We start from the raw sequence: 25,936 nt of genomic DNA, 5'->3' as shown, positions 1-25,936 counted from the left end.
GCGCAAAATTTCCAAAGTGTAACACCATAAAATTAATCTGCTGGTAATTCCTAACCGATTGAGTATTCGTTGCAAGTTACTAACAGATGACAATCAGTTGGTAATTTACCAGTTTCTAATTAGTTACTAAAATTAGCAACAAAATTATTTTGTTGACAAATACTTAGTTAGTAATTTGCAGGTAATCTGTTAATAAACTATACTCCACTTTTTCCTGCCATATTTACTAACTGATAAATACTCTGATGTAATACTACCAACGAAAGGTTTTTGTTGGTAATATTTCAGTAGATAATCCGTTGGTAAGAAGTTGCCAGATGAGGCACCATTTTTCCCGCCACATTTACTAACTAAATTTTTTTAGTTAGTAAAATTTTGGTTGGTATTCCGTTAGGAGTCCGCTGCTAAATTCTGAATAACAAATCGGTTACCAATTTGTTGGTAATCTGTTATTAATATACTCACGAATTTGGGTTGTTGGTAAAATCGGTTGACAATTCAGGGGTTTTTTGTAGTGCAGTAGTCCCTACGGGCTACGACTACTACTTTTGTGAAAAAGAATGGTTTCGAGTAAAACTAAGCTAAAAACCTATATTCCAAAAGTGCCCTTAATATCAGCAAACGGTTTGTCTTGTTTTGTTGAACACCTTGAACAGTTGGATTAAAATCACCCCTATTATTTAATTGAAGGTTAAATATGCTAAGTTGAATATTACATGGACTAAAATAGGAATAAGACAATAATTCAAGGAGTAAAAATGTAATTTTCTCTTTTAAATTTGATTCTCTTGTAATATTCATGACTCTTTATCTTCTGCTCATCGAAATTGTATCATATTTTGGTCACCCATTTAATTATTCCTAATTTGGTCTTTTGCAATTCTTAATAAGTTTACGATATTATGAGGAGTAAAATATCTTTCAATTGTATGGTTTAGATTATTTTGTTGCAGCCATTCTACTGTGTCATTAGTTTTTGGTTATGAAATAATGTCCATGTTATATCATAATCTTTGAATTGATTTTCAATAGAGCAATTACTATATATGTTTTATTAACTAGTTTCTGAGTGTGCGTTGTGCGTGTTATCTCAATACGTATGAGAATTTAATTTAAAATAATAAATATAATGTATTTGAGTTATAAAATAAGAATTTTAAAAAAGCTTAAGTTCAAGAAAATGATGAGGTTAGGATACTCTTAACATTTATATTAACCCAAATAAAATCATGTCACCGCGGAGGGAATCAAGTTATATATGATTGAATACCTAAAAGTCTCCATAAACTATTCTTTGCTTATTATATAATAATGTTTCGTTTACGAAAAACATTCTCAATATCTCTCTAGGTAATTTTACCATATTATTTGCTAAATGAAGAGTTGACAAATGATTAGAATAATGTAATGTAATCAATAATCGTATCAATCAATATGAAATCAAATTATAAGATGAAGTGAATGTTCAGAAGTAAACATTTAGATTTGAGGAATGGAAAATTTATTTAACTAACATACAAAATTATTATTCTAATAGAAAATACGGTAAGGATACCTCAAGCTAGTTGTGGGTGCCGGGAGACACCACATTGTTAAATCTAATGGAAAAAGCTAATGTGAGACAGATTTGATGGGATGCAAGCAACTGCAGATATTGCAAAAGATATGCAACAAAATAATTAATCACCTATATAAAAGTAGAGTAAGAAATGACAAAAACATTTTATTTAATATGTACCGTTCAATACTCTTTATTATTTGGCTGAGATTACCAAATATATACTATGTAACGCTTCGATTGAAGACCACGTACCCTGTGCATTAAATACCTCGATGAACCAAAAAAAAGGTGATTGGTTTATATTGGGATAAATATAAGAAACTCGACAGCATTATCAGAGTTATGAGTGTCTTTATATTTTAGTATTCATACCATGAATCTGTTATAGCATTATTTATTGAGTATTATCCGTTTACTAAAGCCAAAATTAGTCTTTCGACCTTTTATTTTAAATGTCCCCACTTCGAAAGAGGTGTCTTCAACTTAATTTAAATTCTACATGTTTCTAACTTATTGGTTTCTTTCTTAAAAATGCATCATTTACTATGTAAATGATAAGTGGTCATAAGATTGATCAGATGAATTGAATATACGTTAATATCTTTTTTTTCTACTCTTTAAATTTTCCTTAGAGCATAATGAATTGCTTAATATGTGATTAAATACCTTAATTATTTCATTTATCATTTATTGGAAGATAACAATTTACTACAAAATAAGTAATTAGATGAGGGCCAGGGTAATAACAAACATCGTTTAACTTTTGATGTAATTTTGATAATTTAATTTTACACTAGGGTCTTTCCACTTTTAGTATAATATGATTAGTATTCAGTCACATTTTAGCACATCAAATTTCTAGATATTTGGTGACCTCAATATTCTTTGAACAAGAGATGCTTACAAATAGTATAGCCACACACTGCACGGTATTTATAGCTAGAGTTTGCTTCGTAGTGATAAGCTCTACTGTTATTTAGAAAAATTGCAGAGCTTTCAATAAATAGTGTATAGCTAAATAAGAGTTTACTTCTTCCAATTTCTTGGTGGTTGAATGTGAAATGTCTTGAGATTTTTTAGTGTTAACTTTCTAGAAGCTTATAAATTTTACTGAGTTTAATGGCTCGTTTGGTTAGAAAATAAGTTATCCCGGGATTGTTATTTCATCCTCAATGTGGGATAAAAAAATACTATAATCCCGGGATAACTAATCCCCGGATTAGTTATCTCGAGTTTTTTTTTCAACCAAATGTGGGATAAGATGACACTAAATTATTATCCCAGAACTATTTTTGCTTATCCATTATACCAAACGAGTAGTGTTTTGAAAATGTAGCAACTTAATGTGTTTTGAGTTACTTCCTTTGCATGTGAAAGAAATAGTGTGAAATTATTATTTTTTTTAAAAAAAAAATATTGTGTCAAGTTTGAGAAAGCTACTACATTTAGAGATCGTGGTAGGATGTATAAGAATAGTACTGAATAAGGTGGATTAGTTATTTTGAAATTAGTTATATTGAGATTAGTTATACTGACATTAGCTTTTATCGACCGTTTGGTTTATTGTATTAAATGAATAGGATGTATTATAATAGTAATAGTACAGAATAAGATGTATTAGAATAGGAATGATATTAAGATTAGTTATACATAAGTTTGCTATGTATAAGAATAGTATTGAATATGGTGTATAACTAATACAAGTATTAAAATACTCTCCCCGTTTCATAATAAGTGGTGTTTTAGCTTGAACACATGCCTTAAGAAAATTACTCATTCCTATAAAGTAAGATATATTACTACTAACTCACCCTTAATAAATGCCTTGAAAAAGAATTAATTTTTAGTAGTTTCTTGGTTATGTAAATATTTCTTTACTTAAATAAGGTTAAAATTTGAAGAACAAAATCAATGCATTCTTGATTATGTAAAACATCACTTACTTTAAAATAACTTGAAAAGTTGAAACACCGTTTATTATGAACGGAGAGAGTGTGACTTTATATTTAATATGGACATACATAACTTTATATTATTTTCTTAGCACAATAAAATATTGATACATATGTATTGATTTGTTGTCCTTCTGGCTTTTAGTTATTTTCTATTTTCTCATGGAAGATGAAAGTTAATTTGGAATTTATACTAACTTTTAGGAATTTTTCAACAAAAATCAGCAAATTACTCTTTTCTTTAATTTCTTGAAGGAATTCTTCTATCTCACCAAAAATTCTAAATAATATTATTTGATTGTAAATTGACTGATGTATTTTAGGATCGCATGAAGAGCGGGAAATTTACTAATTTAAATAAAATGTCCTTGCTTGAACCTTTCAAAATTGACCTCCCTAAGTCTTAAAATAGTGAAGAATGAAATAAGATAGTATAAACGTGTCTTGTGTTTCAAATTCAGGTGATGTGGCCAGCATTTTACCTGTTATAGTTTGCACTTGCTCTGAGCATATTGACAAGCACTGAAGTGGATCATGAGATATTTGAAAGGTATTATAGTCCCAACCAAGTTTAGGTATTGTTTATACTTGAATGGTGTGTGTAGTATTCAGTAGAACCTTGCGAGGGTTGAGGGCAAGATAAAGAGATGTTGGTCCTGTTGATGAAGAATGCGAGCCAAAGGAAATATTTGTTGTTTGTAAAAAAATAAAAAAAAATAAAAAGGTTCAATATGAACTCACATTGGAGGTGTAATTTCTGATTTATTTTTAGAGTCGGTTGTAGGTTTTTTTTTTTTTTTTTTGAGGTTTTAAAATCTATTTAAGGTAGATGCTGCACTTTTTGGTTTTGTGATTTGTTAGATTTAACTGACTTTTTTTGGCGTTTCTAGTTAAATTTTTCCTGGAGCATTTTTAAGTGATAATGTGTAAAAGTTCCTCCCTCTGTCCAGTTTTACTTGTCACTTATTAACTTGACACGCCTATTAAGGAGCCACAAATAAAATGAAAAGTTTACTTTATTACCCCTCATTATTGTTAATTACCTAATGATTGAAATCAATTAGAGCTTACAAAAAAAAATGTGCAGCCAACTAATTAAGTAGTCAGTTCCAACAATTCCCATATTCCCCATAAAAAGTTAGTTTTGGAGCCAAAATTTTCATATTAAGCCATGTTTGACTAGTATAATTCCAAAGTGTTGGAAAAAGAAATTGAAAATATTAACTTATTAATACTAAGGATAAAATAAGGATAAGTGGTAAATTATCTCTTAATTTTCTAAAATGGACTAGTAAAATCGGACAACTATTTTTAGTACAGTGAACAAGTAAATTTAAAATGACAAATTTGACTTAAATAACTTTTTGTGCCTTTGAGAATTACTTGGATTAACCCCAAGAAATTAATCCCTTTTAATACTTACTCATTAATATTATTCAGTTTATGTTTTTTGATGTTGACTAATTAATTTCTATGACAGATAAATAATCATACGAATGCTAATTGTTAGGGGTCGTTTGGTAGCTAGTTAGGATTATGCGGGTATGAGTAATGTAGGTATTAGTTATGCAGGGTTTAGTTATGCGAGAATTAGTTATGCATTGTTGAGTTATGCATAAATTATTTCTTTGAATGTTAGTTTGTTATATTAAAAGTTGATAAATATTATATACTTTTAAAATTAAAATATTTGTTTGCAATTAGAATTAAAATATTATGTATGTTTTTACAAAATATTATATTGAAATTATATAAAAATATTTGTTTCGAAAAGGAAAGTATTTAAGTGGGAACTGATGAGGGTAATATTGTCATTTCAACTTTTTATTCATGTATTGGTAGTTTCATCTTCTACCTCACAAAAGAATAATACATAGATTCTCTCATAACTTATACATGTATCAGTTATGTGGGTTTCTAAATTGCAAACCAAATGTCGTACTAATTTTATACATGAATAACTTACTTCTTAACTAGCTACCAAACGCTATATAAATATGCAGAAATTAATACATGAATAAAGTATCTCTTTCCTAACTATCAAACATTATATTAGTTATATAGAGAATAATACATAAATAAGTGATCTCTTAACCAGCTACCAAACGACCCTAAGAGCTTTAGAAACTGAATTGATTTTAATAACTTGATTTTTTTTTTAAGATAAAAATTAAATAAAACTTGGATTAAAGCTTTGCGGACTGCCCGAAGAGAGTTAATCATTATGAGTACAGAATATAAGTAAATATATTATTCTTATATTCGTCTTCAACACCAAAGTTCTGAATAGAGACCCTTTAACAACAAAGAGCCTGTTTGGATGAGCTTATTTTAAGCAGCTTATAAGCTAAAAAAAGATAAATTGGGGTAGTTTAATTTTTTTTTTGGCTTATAAGCTGTTTTGCAACTTATAAGCTGCTTTAGATAAGTTAAATCAAACAGGCCAAATTATTTTTTTTAAATTTATTTTAAGCACAAAATGACTTTAAGCTGAACAATCAAACACTCAAAAAAGCTAAAAAAAAAAAAAAAAAAAAAAAGTTTATAAGCAACTTATAATCCAAACGGGCTCAAAGTTCACGCAACTTCCTTTCTTCATCCGTTCAAATCATCATCTCCTTTTATTTCCCTTCCTTTTTTCTCTTTCTCTCTAACTAAACAATGACAGAAAATGCAAGCTCAGGCTCGGGAAATTCTAATTCCCGTGTGAAGGAAGAGTTTGTGTTGAAGTTAAGATATGACGAACACAGGCGGACTGGAACGGACAGAAAGAAAAAAACCCAAGAAAAGAAAGAACAAGGAGATTGAAGAAAAAGAGAAAGAGTATAATGCCGCAAGATTTCTCTATAATGAAACTTCATCCGATGATGAAGAAGGGAAAGTTGAAGAAAAAGAGAAAGAGTATAATGCCGCAAGATCTCTCTATAATGAAACTCCATCAGATGATGAAGAAGAGAAAAGTAAGAGGTTATTGTTTTCTCGGGATGGAAAGAAAAAATCCAAAAAAAGAAAAAACAAGGATGTTGAAGAAAAAGAGTCGATTAGAGAGGAAGAGGACAAAAGCACAATGTTACTTTACAATGAAACTCTATCCGAGCAAAGTGAACTGCCTTCTCCGAAGAGGTCAAAACAAAGAAGCCTCCCCCTTTTTCAAAAGTGTGGAGTGATAAAGATGAAATTACGGTACTCAAAGATATGATTAAGTTCAAGAAATAAACAGGCCGTGATGCCGCACAAAATATGTTGGAATTTCATCCTCTTGTGCTTAAATCACTTGTTCTTAAGGCTACTCGGGTTCGATTAAGGAAAAAAGTACGACTACTGAAGAAAAAATATGAAAAGAGTGTTGAGACTGGAAATGGTTATAAAACCGTGCATGAAGAGGTATTGTTCCAGTTATGTGAGAAAATTTGGCCGGTTAATTCCAAGTCATCATCTGGAACCGGGCAGCCGGAACAGCCTAATTCATCTGGAACCAGGCAGCTAGAACTGCCTAACTCATCTGGAACGGGGCAGCGGGAGCAACAGAATGTACTGGTTAATGGGCAGTGGGAGAAGCAGAACCTTCCAAAAATCGGGCCGCTGGGACAGGGGTCTAGACAACATATCATTATCCCGGAAAAAGGACTGAATGGGCAAGCCTTGGAAGCTTTGTTCGAGCGACTATCGAAAGATATGGAACTTGTTATAAATTCACAGGCATGTTTGCGCGGATATCAAAAGGAAGTTGATATGAAAAAGTTTGATCTTTAGTTAGATAGTTTGAATTTAAGGATAAAGTTTGAGGCATTGGTGCTGGAGAAAGCGAATTCGCCAGAGTTGGTATAAGCATGTTTATTTTTTGTTTTCCCCTACCATTTCTGGTCATCTTTTTCCTGAGCAGCAAAAAAACGAGTTGCCTGATCTTTGTGTGTTGAATTGCATGTCAGCGAGATTCTCCAGAGCTACTGGAACAAGAAATAATAAGGGCCTACCTGGAAGCGAAGCTAGATCTCACACAACAACTTTTAAATGCTTATAATAGTTTCAGTAAGGTAACATTTTTATTATCTGCCCTGATTATGTCTCACAAGATATTCAGATTAATAAGTATAATGTCGTTTTAAAGGTTTCTTTTGTGGATCAATTTCTTGCTTTATAAGAATCTTATGTAGACATTTTGAATCTTCTTGAGAGAGCGATTTACTGAAAGTTTCTTTGCTTTCTAAATTCAGGTCTTTGATTTTCAACACGATAACTACTCTAAAAGCAAATTGTTTGGGCAGTCTTGTCTTATGCTAAAATTTCGTTTTTGTATTCTCACATGCAGAGCAAATTATTTAAACTACTTAGTAAATCATATGGATCTGATCGATAGTATTCAAAGTATCTAGTGATTGTTCCCTTATGCTTAAAGCTTAATATATTTAACTTGTTTGCTTTCCGTTAGGTAGGAATATAACCTGAATTTGCTCAAAAACAGGCAACTATCAGTTCTATATTTTATTATGCCCATGAATGTCGGTTAAGGGATGTATGGATTCTCGGGAAAAGAGGAGCCATGGAGGGACCGCCAAACTTTAGACTATCCTTGTAGCTGGTTTTATTGTGCTTTATTCAGTGAAAGTTCCTAACTGCCACAAAGTACTATTTTCCCATCGAAGATATTCGGTTGTCACGACTAGAGTCTTTGGGAATACTTTCTAGAATGAAAATATTTGCTTGATAATCCTATGTTACTTGGACCTATATATGGATGTTGCCATGCTGGACATGGTTGTCAGGTGTCTGGGATTTGCTGTGCTGAAGACTTCACGTTTAGGATAAGAAGATATAACTAAACTGCTAAACACAGATGTGGAATACAACTAATAAGGATGAAGTTAATATTGCATACTGTTGATTTGGTATTAATGATTAAGATTGAGATGTTGATTTGATATTGATGATTAAGATTGATAGCTTAATTTTAGGAATATATTGTATTGATGTAAATGATAAGGAATTGATTGTGTAATATTGTCTTTCCTTATTTAGTCTTAGAACTCATGTATAAGTACCCATTCTTATGGATTGTATATTCATTTTAGAAATACAAGAAGCCCTTTCTTCTTGCTAAAAATCTTCATGGTATCAGAGCCATTGTTGCCTTTTTGAGGTGAGTTTTCTCCCTCGCAGCACTAGGGTTCCGTGTTTTATCAAAGAGGTCGAGTTTTTCTCTCTCTTTGTGGCTGTCCGCACAAAAAACTCCTCCCGTTCAGTTCGTTTATGGATTATTTTTCTCTGTTGGGGTTGCTGGAACATTCTGAGCCTATCCCTATCAGTTTTGATTTTTTCCGATCACCGGAATTAGGATTCCGGCGTGGCAGTCAACTTTCCGGCGATTTTTTTCTAGATTTTTTTTTTCCAGTTCTCGGGTCGTAGGCCTATTCTAACCCTTCCCATCCAGATAATATGGGTGACACTACTTCTGGAGAGACTTTGTCTCAAGATGAAGTTCAACATCTTCGCCGTCTTCTGAACAAACTTGACTCTTCTAGTGTTGCTAGCCCCAATTATGTGCAGTCAGGTATTGCTTTTATGCTCAGCTTAATTGTTGGATTATTGATTCTGGTGCAAATAGACACATGACAGGCTCTTCTAAAGGCCTTCAAAATTATTCTCCTAGTCCCAAAGGGGATTATGTCAGAATAGTCAATGGCTCCCTAGCCCCTGTCTCTGGAACAGGTTCAATCTTTTGTACTCCTGATATTACCTTATCATCCATTCTTCATGTGCCTGATTTTCCTATTAACCTATTATCTGTTAGCGCTATCACCAAAGAACTAAACTGTAGTGTCAGATTCTTTCCTGATTATTGTGTTTTTGAAAACCTTCATACAGGGAAAAAGATTGGCAGTGGTAGATTGCATGATGACTTATATTTGATTGATGGAACTCGAGACTCTGGTCAGACCTTTTTTGTAGGAAATAAGGATGTCAACCGAGAAATAATACAGTGGCATAGACGGTTGGGACACCCATCTTTTTTTGCTTTAAAAAAATTATACCCTGGTTTATTTTCTAGAACTAAGTTTGAATCTTTGTCTTGTGATGCATGTGAATATGCCAAGCACACTAAAAACTCTTATCCTCTGAGTGACAACAAAAGCACAATTCCCTTTTCGACTATTCATTCTGATGTCTGGGGTCCTACTCAAACACTTTCTTTATCTGGTAGTCGATGGTTTGTTACTTTTATCGATTGTTGTACTAGAATGACATGGGTATATCTGTTAAAAGCCAAAAGTGAAGTTTTCTCCTGTTTTAAGTCATTTCATAAGATGATTTGTACTCAGTTTGAGGCTAAGATAAAGATATTTCGAACTGACAATGGCACAGAATACATGGATAAAACTTTTGGAGCTTACTTGGAGTCTTTTGGGATAATCCATCAAACTAGTTGTCCTTATACTAGTGCACAAAATGGGGTTGCTGAAAGAAAAAATAGGCATTTGTTAGAAGTAGCAAGATCCCTTTTGTTTACCATGAATATGCCGAAGCCTTACTGGGGGGATGCCATTCTAGTAGCTGCCTACCTCATCAATAGAATGCCACTTAAAACTCTTAATTTTCGGAGTCCTTTAGAAGCTTTAAAGGGTAAAAATGACTATATTGTTCCTCCAAAGATATTTGGGTGTGTTTGCTTTGTTCACGTTAGGAACTCTGGGAAACTTGAACCTAGAGCTCTTAAATGTGTCTTTATTGGGTATTCTCCAACACAGAAAGGGTACAAATATTATCACCCTCCTTCTAGGAGATTCTTTGTCAGTATGGATGTTACCTTTCGGGAATCTGAGCCCTATTTCAGTATTACACCATCACCTCTTCAGGGGGAGAATTATAAGGAAGAAGAGATGGTTTTTCCTAGTTCTATTGTTGAAACTACTGCCACAAGGGAAAGTGAAATTGGAGAAAGAATTCAGGGGGAGACTATTGAAACTACTGCCATAAGAGAAAGTAAAATTAGAGAAAGAATTCAGGGGGAGACTGTTGGGCGTTTGGATAGGCCTGATTTGATAACTTACTCAAGGAGAAATAGAGCAGAAGAAGTCATCATGCAACCTGCCGAAGCCGAACCTTCTTCTTCTGGTGAGTTGTCTATACTTCCTAATGAGTTAGATTTGCCTATTTCTCACAGGAAAGGAGTCAGATCTTGCACTAAACACCCTTTATCTAACTTCGTTTCCTATAATTCTTTATCGCCCTGCTATAGAGCCTTTGCCTTGTCTATTTCTTCTGTGTCTATTCCCCAGAATTGGAGGGAAGCTTTTGCAGATTCTAAGTGGAAGCAAGCTATGATGGAAGAAATGAAGGCCTTATCAAAGAATGAGACTTGGGAACTTGTCGCATCACCACCAGACAAGAAGTTGGTTGGTTGCAAATGGGTCTTCACTGTAAAACATAAAGCTGATGGTTCCATTGAAAGGTTCAAAGCAAGATTGGTGGCTAAAGGATTCACTCAGACTTTTGGAGTGGATTATCAAGAGACATTTGCTCCTGTTGCAAAAATGAATACTATTAGAATTCTTCTATCTTGTGCAGCTAATCTTGACTGGGACTTGCAACAGTTTGATGTGAAGAATGCATTTCTTCATGGAGACTTAGAAGAAGAGGTGTACATGGAGATTCCTCCTGGTTTTGGTACTGAACAAAGTCAAGGAAAGGTATGCAGACTGAAAAAAGCCTTGTACGGATTGAAGCAATCTCCTAGAGCTTGGTTTGACAGATTCTATAAAGCAATGATCTCATTTGGTTACCAACAAAGCAATGCGGATCACACCCTCTTTATACGACATTTAAAGGGTAAAATCACTCTTTTCATAGTTTATGTTGATGACATAGTAATGACAGGAGATGACAAAGAGGAGATGACCCGATTGAAGAAGTTGTTGGCACAGGAATTTGAGATCAAGGATCTAGGAAAATTGCAGTACTTCTTGGGAATTGAAGTTGCTAGATCAAAAAGAGGAATCTTTATTTCTCAAAGAAAGTATATTCTGGATCTCTTGAAAGAAACAGGTATGACAGGTTGCAAACCAGCAGAATCACCCATTGAAAGCAATCACAAACTACAAAGCGGAGTTGGAAAGTCAGTTGATAAAGAGAGATATCAGAGGCTGGTTGAAAGACTCATTTATCTCTCTCACACTAGACCAGACATAGCCTATTCAGTCAGCCTAGTGAGTCAGTTTATGCATGATCCTCGAGATCCTCATATGCAAGCTGTCTTTCACATTTTGCGGTATCTGAAGTCTGCTCCAGGAAAAGGTCTACTTTACTCCAGACATGGTCACCTCCAAATAGAAGCCTTTACCGATGCAGATTGGGCTGGATCTTTAGATGAGAAGGTCTACATCCGGTTACTGTACACTCGTAGGAGGAAACTTGGTCACTTGGAGAAGCAAGAAGCAAAGTGTAGTTGCTAGATCAAGTGCGGAGGCAGAATATAGAGCTTTGGCCCAGGGTGTTTGCGAACTTTTGTGTTTACAAAAGTTACTAGAAGAATTGAGATTGTCTGAAAAAAGGAAACTTTCCTTGTATTGTGACAACAAGGCTGCAATCAGTATAGCTCGAAATCCAGTCCAGCATGACCGAACAAAGCACGTTGAAATTGATCGACACTTCATCAAAGAAAAAGTCACGGGTGGTGTCTTGAGTTTATTCCACGTGTCATCAGAAAAACAACTAGCTGATGTGTTTACTAAAGGCCTCAACAAACGGACTTTTCATACACTGGTTTGCAAGTTGGGCATGTGCGACATCTTTGCACCAACTTGAGGGGGAGTGTTGATTTGGTATTAATGATTAAGATTGAGATGTTAATTTGATATTGATGATTAAGATTGATAGCTTAATTTTAGGAATATATTGTATTGATGTAAATGATTAGGAATTAATTGTGTAATATTGTCTTTCCTTATTTAGTCTTAGAACCCATGTATAAGTACCCATTCTTATGGATTGTATATTCATTTTAGAAATACAAGAAGCCCTTTCTTCTTGCTAAAAATCTTCACATACTCCTAGGCTACATGAGTTTAGCATTAGTCGAGCAACCCAAATCAGATTGACCAGATACTGTACATATCTTATCCAGTTCATTTATGTTGTTGTAGTTAAAAACTCGTATCTAGACTTTTGGGATGTGCCGGCCAGTCCACCCTAGGTGTGCATCGGTCATCTCATCTCTTCTGCCGGTGATGCACTCTTGGCCTTAAATGGCCGAGTCGTGCTGCCGGCATTGCTACTTTGAATAAATTAGAGTTCTCAAAGCAAGCGTACAGTCTGTATACAATAAGCAACTATTATGAGTGTTCGATAAAACTTAAAATTAGGATTCAACATTTGTATATGTTCTTCAACTACGACACAAAAGTCAAAAGGGCTTGTCACATATGCCTTTTCAAAGCAGCCCTTCCCGGACCCTGCTAACGCGGGATGCTTTGTGCACCGGGCTGCCCTTTAATTTTCTTTTTGATATGTGTGTACATATATACTATACTTCTCGTTTGTGAATTTGTATGTTGAGGTCAGTAATGAAATAAATTGGTTTCCTAATGTAGTACAAGAGAACGAAAAATCTGTAATTCCATGAATCAGCCCACAAAATAACCTGAAAATTGAGTCTCATGCCTCATCATACAGGGAAAATATGCTTACATTTCACCCTGTTAGGAGTTAGAAATCGTTTTTGAGGCTTTCAAGTAGCCAATTCCACCTTCAAATGAATGCGTGCTTTTCTGTTTTCCTGTTCAAGCACTGAGTCTCGTGCTTTTTTATTAGTAATATGTTAATTTTATCCTGTCTGTTGTCAACCGTCCTCTAATGTGTGATTCTTATCTCCCATTGTCAAATGGGCATTTTTTCTTTTTACTGAGGATCTAGAGCATGCAGTGGAACACTTATCATCGGACCAACTAAAAGAGAAGCTTTAATTATTAAAACACCTTCTGCATCTTTCTGGACAAAAGTTAATGATTACATAGGAAGCTCTATCTCTTCTAATTTTTTTTTTTTTTTTTCAAATTAAATCCGATTGTGGTGGCAGGGTTTTGCCCTGACCCCTACCCCAGAGGCGGATCTAGGATTGAAGTTTATGAGTTCTTACATCAATTCTCAAGTTAATACTAGAATAATAACTTGGTTCATATATATATATATATATATATATATATATATATATATACATATATATGGACAAAAGCCATTTGGTTCATGTGAACTCGTAACTAGCACCGTAGATCTGCCACTGCCCTACTGTGTATATTAATGAACAAAAAAATATAGTTCATAGGAGGGGGACTAGACCTTAACCTCCTTTGGGAAGATATCTTTGGTAATAAATGGGGAGTAATAGTACGGACAAAATGAATTTCCTAAGCATAGGTGGACTCCTCCTATTTATACACAAACTAAGGAAGCAATAATTTTGGATAGACTCCTTGTGTTTACATTTGAGTTCACAAAATTTGTCCTACGTATTCTAATTATGTAGTCTCTCTCTTTAACTTGTGATTCTTAAGTCAGGCATATTATACTTGTTAAATTTGTATGGACCCTTTGCTTCTCTTGGTAGATTCTTAAACTTGAATATAATCTTCTTTTTCCTGTAATGAAGCGCCAACATGAATAATGTTTCTGCCTCATCGATCTTTTGCTTCTTTAAAACAGTGCTCAATAAGTATTCTTCTTTCATCACGTCCTGATTGGCTTCAATGATAAGATTCTTGAGTTTCCATTGGGGCAATCTATTCCTTTGAATATGTTAACCAGCAACAGTAAGTAACATTCAAGGATAGCATCAATAAAACCATTTGTAACACGCCCATTTATACCAATAAAAGCTACTTACTGCCATGATTGATAGGAAAGGCAAATTCCATAATCATTATATTCCTAATAATGCATGGCACCAGCCCCTGCAACTCTGTTGCTGCTCGTATAACTACAACCGTATTAATTTTAAGAATGTTGCCTCTTGGAGGTATCCCTTTAACTGTAAATAAGTTAATTTTAGTTTCTCTATCATTTTTCTTGCCCATCAACTTCTTCCAACAATGTGAATGACCAGAATGCCAAACTTTAGTGACCAGATGAGCCCTTTGACAGTATATTACCATAAAAAATTACTCCAGAGGTAGTTCTAAAAGTTCACCACCTTTTTATGGCATATATATATATATATATATATTGCAAACACCTTCCAGGTTTCTAAAGCCCACTCCGCCTTCTTTCACGGAGGAGCAAATTTCTTCCATTGGCTCAAATGATACTTCATTTTCACCAAATATTTCTCGATAAGCGTCAACACAGTTTTAATAGTATCTATAGCAGCAAGTATATGTAGAGACATTGTTTGAAGAATGTGCATAATGGAATCAACCTGCCTTGCCACCCCTTGGCTACCTTTTCTTTAGTGGACTGCATTTGTTTATGATTGTTTTTTTGGTTGCTAGATGGTCTTGGAAATATTTTCACAAACACCTTATTTATGTTCTTTTGTTGGTTCTTTCCTCGAGCCTTCTATATTTTATTCTCAACGAGAATAGCACAATATCAATATCGTTTTCTTTCTTTTGCAAAATATAGGCTCCTCCTAAGAAGATTGTTGCATCTTCAAGTAAGAATGGTGTCGGTTCTAAGAAGAAAGATGATTCGAGTGATGACTCTAGTTCTGAGAAAGATAGCAGTTCTGAAGAAGAGGTAGACTGGCAGAATCTCCATCTCCTACTTTTATTAATTTACTTTGATAATTCTTCATCATTTTATTTTAATTGGATTTCATAATGTTCTCACTCGGCTATAAAATGAACCTTTCCCTTTCATTTGTGAAATGAAAATGTACTATGATCAATGTTTTCTTAGAAAAAACATCAACCTTTCCCTTCCATTTTAAACTGCTCTATTCAAAATGCAGTAAAAGACCCCTAAACGCAGCTAAGCTCTATCGATAATTGCATACTGTTAATTGATGACACCATTTGGTTCTTCTCTTGTATTACTTTTTTGCAATTAGTTTTAGCAAATGCAGTTCACCACTAGGCTATTATTAATCTGTGCAAATGGGTCGTATGATTCACTCCAATTAATTATGTGTTTAGTTGCCCAAGTTCTGCTTTGGATTTTTCTCCTTGTTGCTTCTTTTTAATCCTTATTATAATTTTTCAGGTTTAACAAGTCTTACTTTTCTGTATTATTGCAATAGCCAGCTCATCTCTTTCCTTTTTTAATTAGTTAACTTGGCCATTTTGCTTCCTCTAATATGGTGGCATGAAATATGTGGAATTTTTTTTTTTTTTTTTTTTTGCGCCGAAAAGAACACTTAGAGAAGCTAAAAAGCTTGTTTTTCAGAACTAATATTTGATGATTACTCAAATAAGCTTTTCCACTAGTTTGGCTCTGTTAATAAGTAGAAGCATGGAAAATTGCTTTCTCCGTAAGTGTCTCACCACTATTTGGTTCTTTATTATTCTAGCACCATGCATCATACTTGTTAGGTTTTTTTATTCAATTTGGTTAATTCAATTCAACTACACTTTCATTTTGTTAGATCAAAGACACAGCGTACAATGTTAGTTGGTTAGCTCTTAGCTGCACATACGGTTAAGGAGGATTCAGGATTTCAGTCGCATTAAATGATGTTAAACGATAAATAGTCCAGGCTGTTTTATCATCTAAAAAGAGAGCTGATTAGCAGTCAGCAGTAGGGATAAGGAGGACTATAGGATACTGCTCTAAGATGATGTTAAAGTAGTCCAGATTATGATTGTAGCCTGTGTGTTAAGTTAGCCTCTTGATTTCATCTCATCGGTGTTAGGAGTGGTGACGGGACCACTGTTGTCAAAGGCGCGTTTAAAACGCACTTAATCCCTGAAGCGAGGCTGAAAACATGTTTAGCGCTTAGCCTTGCTTTATGTGCCTTACAGTGTCACCATCAAGGCTCTAAGACATACTTTTCCTTGCCAATGAGCCTCTCTTGAAGACTTGACACTAGATAATTAATATTTCACTTTATCATAATGTTTTTACAATCTCTTCGTCCGTTGTTTGTTTTTCATTCTTATTATTTATTAGTCTTGGACTAAACATATATATATTTGTATTTTTGCACCATTGAAAGACCACACTTTATGTGCGCTTTGCGCTTAAAGCCCCAGCTGACCTTAGAGCTTTTTTTGTGCTTTTCGCTTTTGATAGCACTGGACGGGACAAGATAAATTTCCTAAGCATAGGAGGACTCCTATTTACACATAAACTAAGCAATCAATAATTTTGCATAGATTCCTTCCATTTACATTTGAGTTCATAAAATTTGTCCTACTTATTCTAAGTATGTAGTCTATCTCTTTGACTAGTGTTTCTTTAGTCAGGCATATTATACTTGTTCAATTTGTATGGACCCTTTGCTTCTCTTGGTAGATTCTCAAACTTGAATACAATCTTCTTTTTCCTGTAATGAAGCACTCAACATTGATAATCTGCCGCATCGTTTGCTTCTCTTAAACAGTGCTCTACATGTATTCCTCCTTAACGCACGTCCTGACTGGCTTCAATGATATGATTCTTGAGTTTCCATTGGGACAGTCTATTCCTTTCAATATGTTAACCAACAGTGAGTAACTTTCAAGGATAGCATCAATAAAACCATTTGTAACACCAATTTATACCAATAAAAGCTACTTGCTGCCGTGATTGATAGGAAAGGCAAATTCCATAATCATTATATTCCTAATAATGCATGCCACCAGCCCCTGAACTCTGTTGCCGCTCCTATAACTACAACCATATTAATTTTAAGAATGTTGCCTCTTGGAGGTATCCATTCTACTGTAAATAAGTTAATCTTAGTTTCTCTATCGTTTTTAATGTCCATCAACTTCTTCCAACAATGTGAATGACCAGAATGCCAAACTTTGGTGACCAGATGAACCCTTTGACAGTATATTACCATTAAATAATTACTCCAGAGGTAGTTCTAAAATTTCACCACCTTTTTATGGCATATATATTGCAAACATCTTCCAGGTTTCTAAAGCCCACTCCACCTTCTTTCTCGGAGAAGCAAGTTTCTTCCATGAGCTCGAATGATACTTCATTTTCCCTTCTTTCCATACCGAAAGAAGTTCACCAAATAAATATTTCTCGATAAGCATCAACACAGTTTTAATAGGATCTATAGCAGCAAGTATATGTAGAGACATTGTTTGAAGAATGTGCATAATGGAATTAACCTGCCATGCCACCCCTTGGTTATGCCTTTTCTTTAGTGGACTGTATTTGTTTTTGATTGTTTTTTTGGTTGCTAGATGGTCTTGGAAATATTTTCACAAACACCTTATTTATGTTCTTTTGTTGGTTCTTTCCTCGAGCCTTCTATATTTTATTCTCAACGAGAATAGCTCAATATCAATATAGTTTTATTTCTTTTGCAAAATATAGGCTCCTCCTAAGAAGGTTGTTGCATCTTCAAGTGAGAATGGTGTCGCGACTAAGAAGAAAGATAAGTTGAGTGATGATTCTAGTTCTGAGAAAGATAGCAGTTCTAAAGAAGAGGTAGGCTGGCAGAATCTCCATCTCCTACTTTTATTTTTCATATACTTTTATAATTTTCCATCATATTTTTTATTGTATTTCATAATGTTCTCACTTAGTAATAAAATGAACCTTTCACTTTCAATCGTGCAATGAACATCTACTATGATCAATGTTTTCTTAAAAACATCAACCTTTCCCTTTCATTTTGAACTGCTCTGTTCGAAATGCAGTAAAAGACCCCTAAACACAGCTAAGCTCTATCGATAATTGCATACTGTTAATTGATGACACCATTTGGTTCTTCTTTTGTATTTCTTTTGTGCAATTTGTTCTAGCAAATGCAGTTCACCACTAGGCTATTATTAATCTGTGCAAATTAAAGGGCGTCACACAACTCACTCCAATTAAGTGTGTGTTTAGTTGCCCAAGTCACTTTTAATCCTCTGGCTTCTATTGTAATTTATGCTTTGGATTTTTCTCCATGTTGCTTCATTTTAATTGTACTTATTTTAATTTCTTCAGGTTTAACTAGTCTTACTTTTCTGTATTATGAAAGTAGCCAGCTCATCACTTTCCTTTTTCAATTAATTAACTTACCCATTTTGCTTCCTCTAATATGGTGGCATAAAACATGTGAAAAATTTATTGTTGCGCCAAAAAGAACAAAAAAAGCTTATTTTTCAGAACCAACATTTGATGATTACTTAGATAAGCTTTTCCACTAGTTTGGCTTTGTTAATAAGTAGAAGATGGAAAGTTGCTTTCTCCGTAAGTGTCTCACCACTATTTGGTTCTTTATTATTCTTGCACGATACTTCATATTAGGTTTTTTATTCAATTTGGTTAATTCAATTCAACTAGACTATTTCATTTTGTTTCATCAAAGGCACAGCTCACAATGTTAGTTGGTTAGCTCTTAGCTCCACGTACGGTTGAGGAGGATTTTAGGATGTTAGTCGCATTAAATGATGTTAAACGATAAATAGTCCAGGTTGTTTTATCATCTGAAAAGACTAGAGTTGATTAGCAGTCAGGTTAAGGAGGATTATAGGACACAGCTCTACGATGATGTTAAAGTTGTTCACATTATGATTGTAACATGTGTGTTTAGTCAGCCTCTCGATTTCATCTCATCAGTGTTGGGAGCGGTGAGAAACATATTGTTCTCTTTGTTTATCTTCTGCTCTGACATTTCTTCATATTTTTCTTGCATGATTGGCTTAACTGATCCTTCACTTCCCGATGTGAAAATGAAAATCATCATTCCAGTCCTACTGATTTCATCATTCCATTCCTACTGATTAAGGAGTCTGGATAGTATTTAAGCTCCTACAATGATAGAGTGAGGGAGATAAGGGATCATCTTGTGATGTTGTCATTGTCAAAAATAAAATAAAATAAGAGATCATCTCGTGTTAAACCATTGGTGGACTTGAAAAATCATGTCTTGTGCGATAACTGAAATCCTTCTCGACATCTACTGTAATTTTAGTTTCTGACTTTTCTCTCCTCTCTTTTTCTACTTTTTAAATTTCTCTTATTATTTTTTCTCCAGATAATTTACTTTTCATCATTACTTTAACAGCCGTCTCATCTCTTAAATACATGTATAATTAATTGACCCATCCTTCTAGGCTCTAGCTATGAGTTATCATGTGTCCTCTAGTGTGGTGGTATAAAACATGTTGTGGATCACTTATTGTAGTCATTTCCTTCAAGAATTGAGCTGAGATGTTTGAAAGATTTTAATTTGATTTTTACTGTTGACATTTCCTTGAACGTAAGTTTTGTGATGGATCATCTAAATATATTTTATCCAATGCTTCTTCCTGATACCTTAATATTTTCAATGATGTTTGCTGTTTATGATCTATAAAAGTTAAACACACTTATCTTTCTCCTTTTGGATTTCTTTCTTTGGCCCCATCTTGTAGGATCATCGTGATGAAGCATGACGGTGCCCATCATCCGTGTCTGCTATCAATAGCTGAAGCTTATGGGTTCCGCATTCTATATCAAATTGTCCTTGTTTTGTGTTAGCATTGACAACTTGCTTTTCTTGTTTTTTGCTAGCGTACCGTATGTATATATCTTTTTTTCCAGACTGCTTCTAGGATTAACTCTTTGAAGTTTTAAAGCACGTTTGATGCTCCTACTATCTTGTTTTTGCGCTGACGTGGGTTTTCATACTAAGATGTTATATGCATGTATTATCTTTATTATAATCTACATATATTAAAAGCACCAATAATTTTCACTAAATGTTGAAAGATTAAATTATACCCGGTTTTCATACTAAGATGTTATATGCATGTATTATCTTTATTATAATCTACATATATTAAAAGCACCAATAATTTTCGCTAAATGTTGGAAGACCTAATTATACCCGATATACTGAACGACTTTTATATCCTTTACTTATTAGATATCTCTAAAGTATTAATGGACCAAAATGTAAAAGCATTCCAATAGCTATAGGGTCCTAAGTCCTTTGTAAATAAAAAGCTATTCGTGTAAAATATGAATCTGCATAGAATTATTATACTAATCAATTAGCAATGCCCTACTTATTGTCGAAGTCGTAAAGGCATACTAATCACACGTGAATAAGAACACTTTGACTATCTGATTTATAAAAAGGTTTACACTGATTAGATGTTGCAGTATTTTCACAAAGACCAATTCATTGACCAGATTTCCTCGGTAAGTCCTAGATCGAGAAGTAGTTACATGATGAAATTATTATTAATTTTTTGTTAGCAAATAGTTTGCTCGTGCTTCTATTTCTTATTTCTTTTTCAAGATATTTGCTCCTTCCTCCGTTCTTTGGAAACCGGACTTCCAGATCCAAGATTTGTTGTTTATGGATTTTTATCCCAATCTTAAGTACAATAATAATAACTAGGTTTACAGTCAAATATTTATAAATATTTATTAAATTTCTTAATACATGTACAAAATTTAGCAAAAGCTACTAAGTTTCCATGAGCCCACAAATTACATCTAGATCCATCTCTGGTCATTGCCATGAAATTGGGGAAGAACACAAATAACTTTGTGAAGAGAATTTCATTCAGAATGTTTAATATGACAGATTATTTTGGGGATTTATAGATGATGGTGAAGGAGTGCGGGAGGTTATACTGTCAAGACAAGGGATTGAGATCCTTTCATGGTTGAAATTGACTGGTAAAGTTTTGAGAACAAGCTAACTGTAGTTTATGAAGAGAATCTCTAGTCTCTAGTATAATAAAGGGAAAAGGGGTCAAATTTAGTATGGTTTATAGTTTAAATTTGTCCTCTGTCAAAGTTTGAGATCAAGTTTGCCCTCTCCGTCAAAGTTTGGGATCAAATTTGCCCTTCAGGTAAGGCTTATAGTTTAAATTTACCCTCCGTCAAAGTTTGGGATCAAATTTGTCCTCCTCATTAGGATACTTGATAAATTTGCCCTTATATGAGTGGAAGTCTGACTTGAACTCCACAACACAAAAAAAAATTAGTCACGTCGGATCCACATAGGCTCCAAGTAGACTCCCAAACCCAATTCTCTTTTTAACTCGTTTCCCAATCCCAATTCTCTTAACCTGTTTAGACTATTGCTGACACTAAGGCACATGTAGTAATGTGAAAAGTCGGAGTTTTAATCACATCGAGGTACACACGTAATGCATAACATGTAAGAAAAATTCTGCAGCATCAACAACAAATGTTTTAATACGACCAAGGATTCGTTGTTCTCTGCAGAAACATAAAATTTATCTAACCAGCAAAACTTTCTTGAACATGACATCTATCTTAGGTGAACTTCGATGGAGCTAACTTAACTCATTGTTGTCGCCTCCCTGTCAGAAGCTCTAAAAAACTATTCAAGAGAACTGAAAATGAATTTTCGTTGAAGAGAACTGAAAATGGATTTCTAAGCTGAATTGCACAAATTTATTTCGTTGTTTTGTTATCACTTTTGCAGGATCGTAACTTTTCTGATCTTACTTTCGGTATACGTTTAGGAATGTATTCTGAGAAAAAATGTGTTTCTCTGTTTAGAAATGCTCCGAAGAGTTTATGAAGAAACCTTCACTATGACAAAACAAATGTTGTAGGGGCGCTCTTTTTTTTTCCAAAAGAGAATTGGGATTGGGAATCTACGTGGAGCCTATGTGGATCCAACGTGGCTAACTTTTTGTGTTATGAAGTCCAAGTCAGATTTCCATCCATATAAGGGCAAATTTATCAAGTATCCTGATGGGAAGGGAAAATTTGATCCCAAACTTTGACGGATGACAAATTTAAACTATAAACCATACTTGGAAGGTAAATTTGACCTTTTTCCCTATAATAAAAGTGGAAAGCCCTATAGTTGAAAGTTAGATTACAAAAATACCTTTCAAAAGTTAAACGACCAAACTATCCCTTACCTAAAAGTAAAATTGCAACAGATTTTTGGAAGTAAAACTACTACTGTACAACTTGTCAACTTCTCCGCTAAATTATGGGTAATAATGAATATTAAAAGGGAGTCTCTCATTGACTGAAACCCAACTGAATGCTAAATAACACCTATAATAAATAGTTATTAGAAGAATATATTCTATCATCTCTTACGGCTCTCCACCTTCTCCGGTGCAAAACCAAGTCGCGCGCGGTATGACTTAAAAATAATTCAGACGTTAATAGGGGGTATGTAGTTTAATGAAATCCTATTAAATGATAGTAATATTTGCTAATAGGAAAGAAGAACTCATAGCTTATGACTTTTTACTTCCTGCATTGCAGAATGTTTTTGGTTTTCTTCAGTTATCAAATTAAACTAATAGTAATTATCTTACATAAATGGACTTATACATCAACGGTATGCATAATCCTCACCATGAAGAAACAATAGAGTAAAGCTTCAAATTTACCACATATGAAAAGTTTTTCCTTCTGCCTTCATCCCCTTTTAGAAGACTGAAGAGATATTGATTTGATCCCAAGTGGAGTACTTAGTATAAAAGATGCAGTTTCTTTTTAACTTTATTATGTTTTGTTGGTTCGTCATGAGTCAACTTTGAGATCATCCTTAATTAGCTCTTCTGCATCGATAAATATTTATGTTGTACTGCAACTTTTCTTGTCAATCAGAAAGCTCTGAAGTCCTCCCAGTAACACTTTAAGACTTAAAGTACAGTGAGTAGCCTTTCTCAATATATAGATTCAGGTTTTTACATTGTGTTGTATATTTATATGTTTGTTGTTATCTACATGAAGGAATTCCTATATATTGTTTTTTCTTTTCGAACATGTTCTAATTTGTTACATAAGCGAATAGAAAATTTTAGTTATTCCATTACTCTAAGATACGAAAAGTTTAAATGTGGCAGTGTAAATGTTTCTCGACTGATATAGACTGTCTATAGGCTGATATGGAAAATTCCAAGGACTGTAAACAAGACCTTTACATTATCATCTTTTATTCAATCAGTTTATGCTTCATCTGCAGATTTCTCTTTGATCCTCTTTGGATCAACGCTCTATCTATTGTAGTACTTGTCGAAAATATGTTTGTTGTGGATTATTTGGTATTGTCTCGGAAAATTTCTTGTGGCGTTCCATAGGCCTTAAATCAGTTACTCCATTTAGGGATTACACCAAGAAATGTTTTAATAATATCTCTATCGTCTCTAAAGGTAAAGTTTTTACTCATTTACATGGGACATACGTGTTCAAGTACTAGCGCGTATATATATATATATATATATATAGGTGTGGCGGAGCTCTTTATATCTGAAGTTAAATTACCCGTTTGTTTAGTCTATTTTTAAACTGGATAAGGTAAATTTAAAAGACAACCTAATTGTCACTCAGTAATGCATTGTGAGATAAATTGAAAGTGGCATGCATTGTTTTTCGTAATAACATTTTTCAAGAGTCATGTCTTCTGTGAACGAAAAAGCTTGTCCGGTTTGTAGCGTAGTCTTTTAAAATTGAGTAATGATCTTTTACAATCACTCCATGAGTGTATTCATGATTGAACAAACTCCAATCACTCCATGAGTGTATTCATGTAAAAAGAGAAGGAAAAGTTTAGTAGCTATTCTCAACAAGAAAAAAGTAAAGCAAGCAAGAAAATGGAATTTATGCCACTGGTAAATTCATCTTCGACAAAGCCTATACACGAATTACAATTTCTATTAAGGTACAGTATCACGTATCTCAAGCAAAGGAGGTAGCAAACCAACAGCTGTCCACAGTCAAGAATTAGTAAAAGTTAACACTCCATTAATCTATCTATATATCTACATTATATTACCTATCCATCCATCCATCCATCTATCTATCTACATATATTAAAAGCTTGAATAATTTTTGCTAATTATTAAACGATGAAAATATCCTCTAAATGTTGATCGACTTTTATGCCTTTAATTATATTTATTAATTTTCACAAGAAGTTATAAGAAAAGGACAACAACAACAACAACCCAGTGAAATCCCACAGCGTGGGGTTTAGAGAGGGTAGAGTGTACGCAGACCTTACTCCTACCAAGGTAGGACGGCTGTTTCCGAAAGACCCTCGGCTCAATAGAAAGCATAAAAAGAGGTCAGATAAGGCCAAGAAATTCAAAGCAATATGGAAATAAAAATAACGAAAGCGATTAAGCTATGATGAAGCAGTTTGCAAAGGGGTAGTAGCTATCACAGATAAAATAAGATAATCAAAGTACAAGAAATAACAGATAGTAGCAGAAATCAAAGAACAAGAGCTTATATCGCGATAATGCGACTACTAATATGAAAGGATAAACGATACTATCTACTAGTTTTCTACCCTAATCTGAGTCCTCCATACCCTCCTATCTAAGGTCATGTCCTCGGTAAGCTGTAACTGCGCCATGTCTTGTCTAATCACCTCTCCCCAATACTTCTTCGACCTACCCCTACCTCTTCTGAAACCATCCATGGCCAACTTCTCACACATCCGCACTGGGGCATCTGTGTCTCTCCTCTTCACATGCCTAAACCATCTCAGTCTCGCTTTCCGCATCTTGTCTTCCATCGAGGCCACTCCCACCTTGTCTCGGATAGCCTCGTTCCTAATCCTGTCACTCCTGGTGTGCCCACACATCCATCTCAACATTCTCATCTCGGCAACTTTCATCTTTTGAACGTGAGAGATCTTAACTGGCCAACACTCCACCCCATATAACATAGTCGATCTAACCACCACTTTGTAGAACTTGCCCTTAAGTTGTGGTGGCACCTTCTTATCGCATAGCACTCCGAAAGCGAGCCTCCATTTCATCCACCCTACCCCAATACAATGTGTGACATCATCATCAATCTCCCCGTTGCCTTGTATAATAGACCCAAGATACTTGAAACTACTTTTCTTCTGGATGACCTAGGTACCAAGCTTCACTTCCACGCCAGCCTCCTGAGGTGCTTCACTGAACTTGCACTCCAAGTACTCTGTCTTGGTCCTACTCAGCTTGAACCCTTTAATTATATTTATTAATTTTCATAAGAAGTTATAACAAAAGGACATTACTAGAAATAACTAATTGTAATAGAATAGGGTTGTAAACGTGGATGAAGTGGAGTTCAAATTGGTTTTGGCTTGAGGGATACATTAGTGAGATATATAATTGTTATTATATTGGAATATGATATACATACATATTAGAAGTCATAGTATAAGGGCTAAAGTAGTTGGTAGTGCGAGTTGTGATATAGATGTTCTTTTTCAACAAGAATGGCAAATTAGTGTGGATAGAGTAATTAGTTCGAGCATATAAGGTTATTGAACCCAAATATCCTTTATAATTTGACTTGAGCTAAATATGTTATCTAAGATTCGATAGACGTGGAGATGTCTGTATACGGC

At 34.2% G+C, this 25,936-nt stretch overlaps 1 long non-coding RNA gene across 1 annotated transcript; it reads left to right on the top strand.

Annotated features, from left to right (window-relative positions):
• Positions 1 to 5,925: 5,925 nt before the first annotated feature.
• LOC132624074 (uncharacterized) lies at positions 5,926 to 20,224 on the top strand. Its single transcript, XR_009576520.1, has 5 exons — positions 5,926 to 7,335; positions 7,443 to 7,547; positions 15,124 to 15,237; positions 17,974 to 18,087; positions 20,004 to 20,224. It is a non-coding gene; the product is annotated as an uncharacterized LOC132624074 (long non-coding RNA).
• Positions 20,225 to 25,936: the final 5,712 nt, after the last annotated feature.

Source organism: Lycium barbarum, chromosome 12, assembly GCF_019175385.1.
Source record: "Lycium barbarum isolate Lr01 chromosome 12, ASM1917538v2, whole genome shotgun sequence".
Lineage (NCBI taxonomy): Eukaryota > Viridiplantae > Streptophyta > Magnoliopsida > Solanales > Solanaceae > Lycium > Lycium barbarum.
Note: the sequence above shows the minus strand (reverse complement) of the source record. Positions and strands in the feature narration are given on the sequence as shown.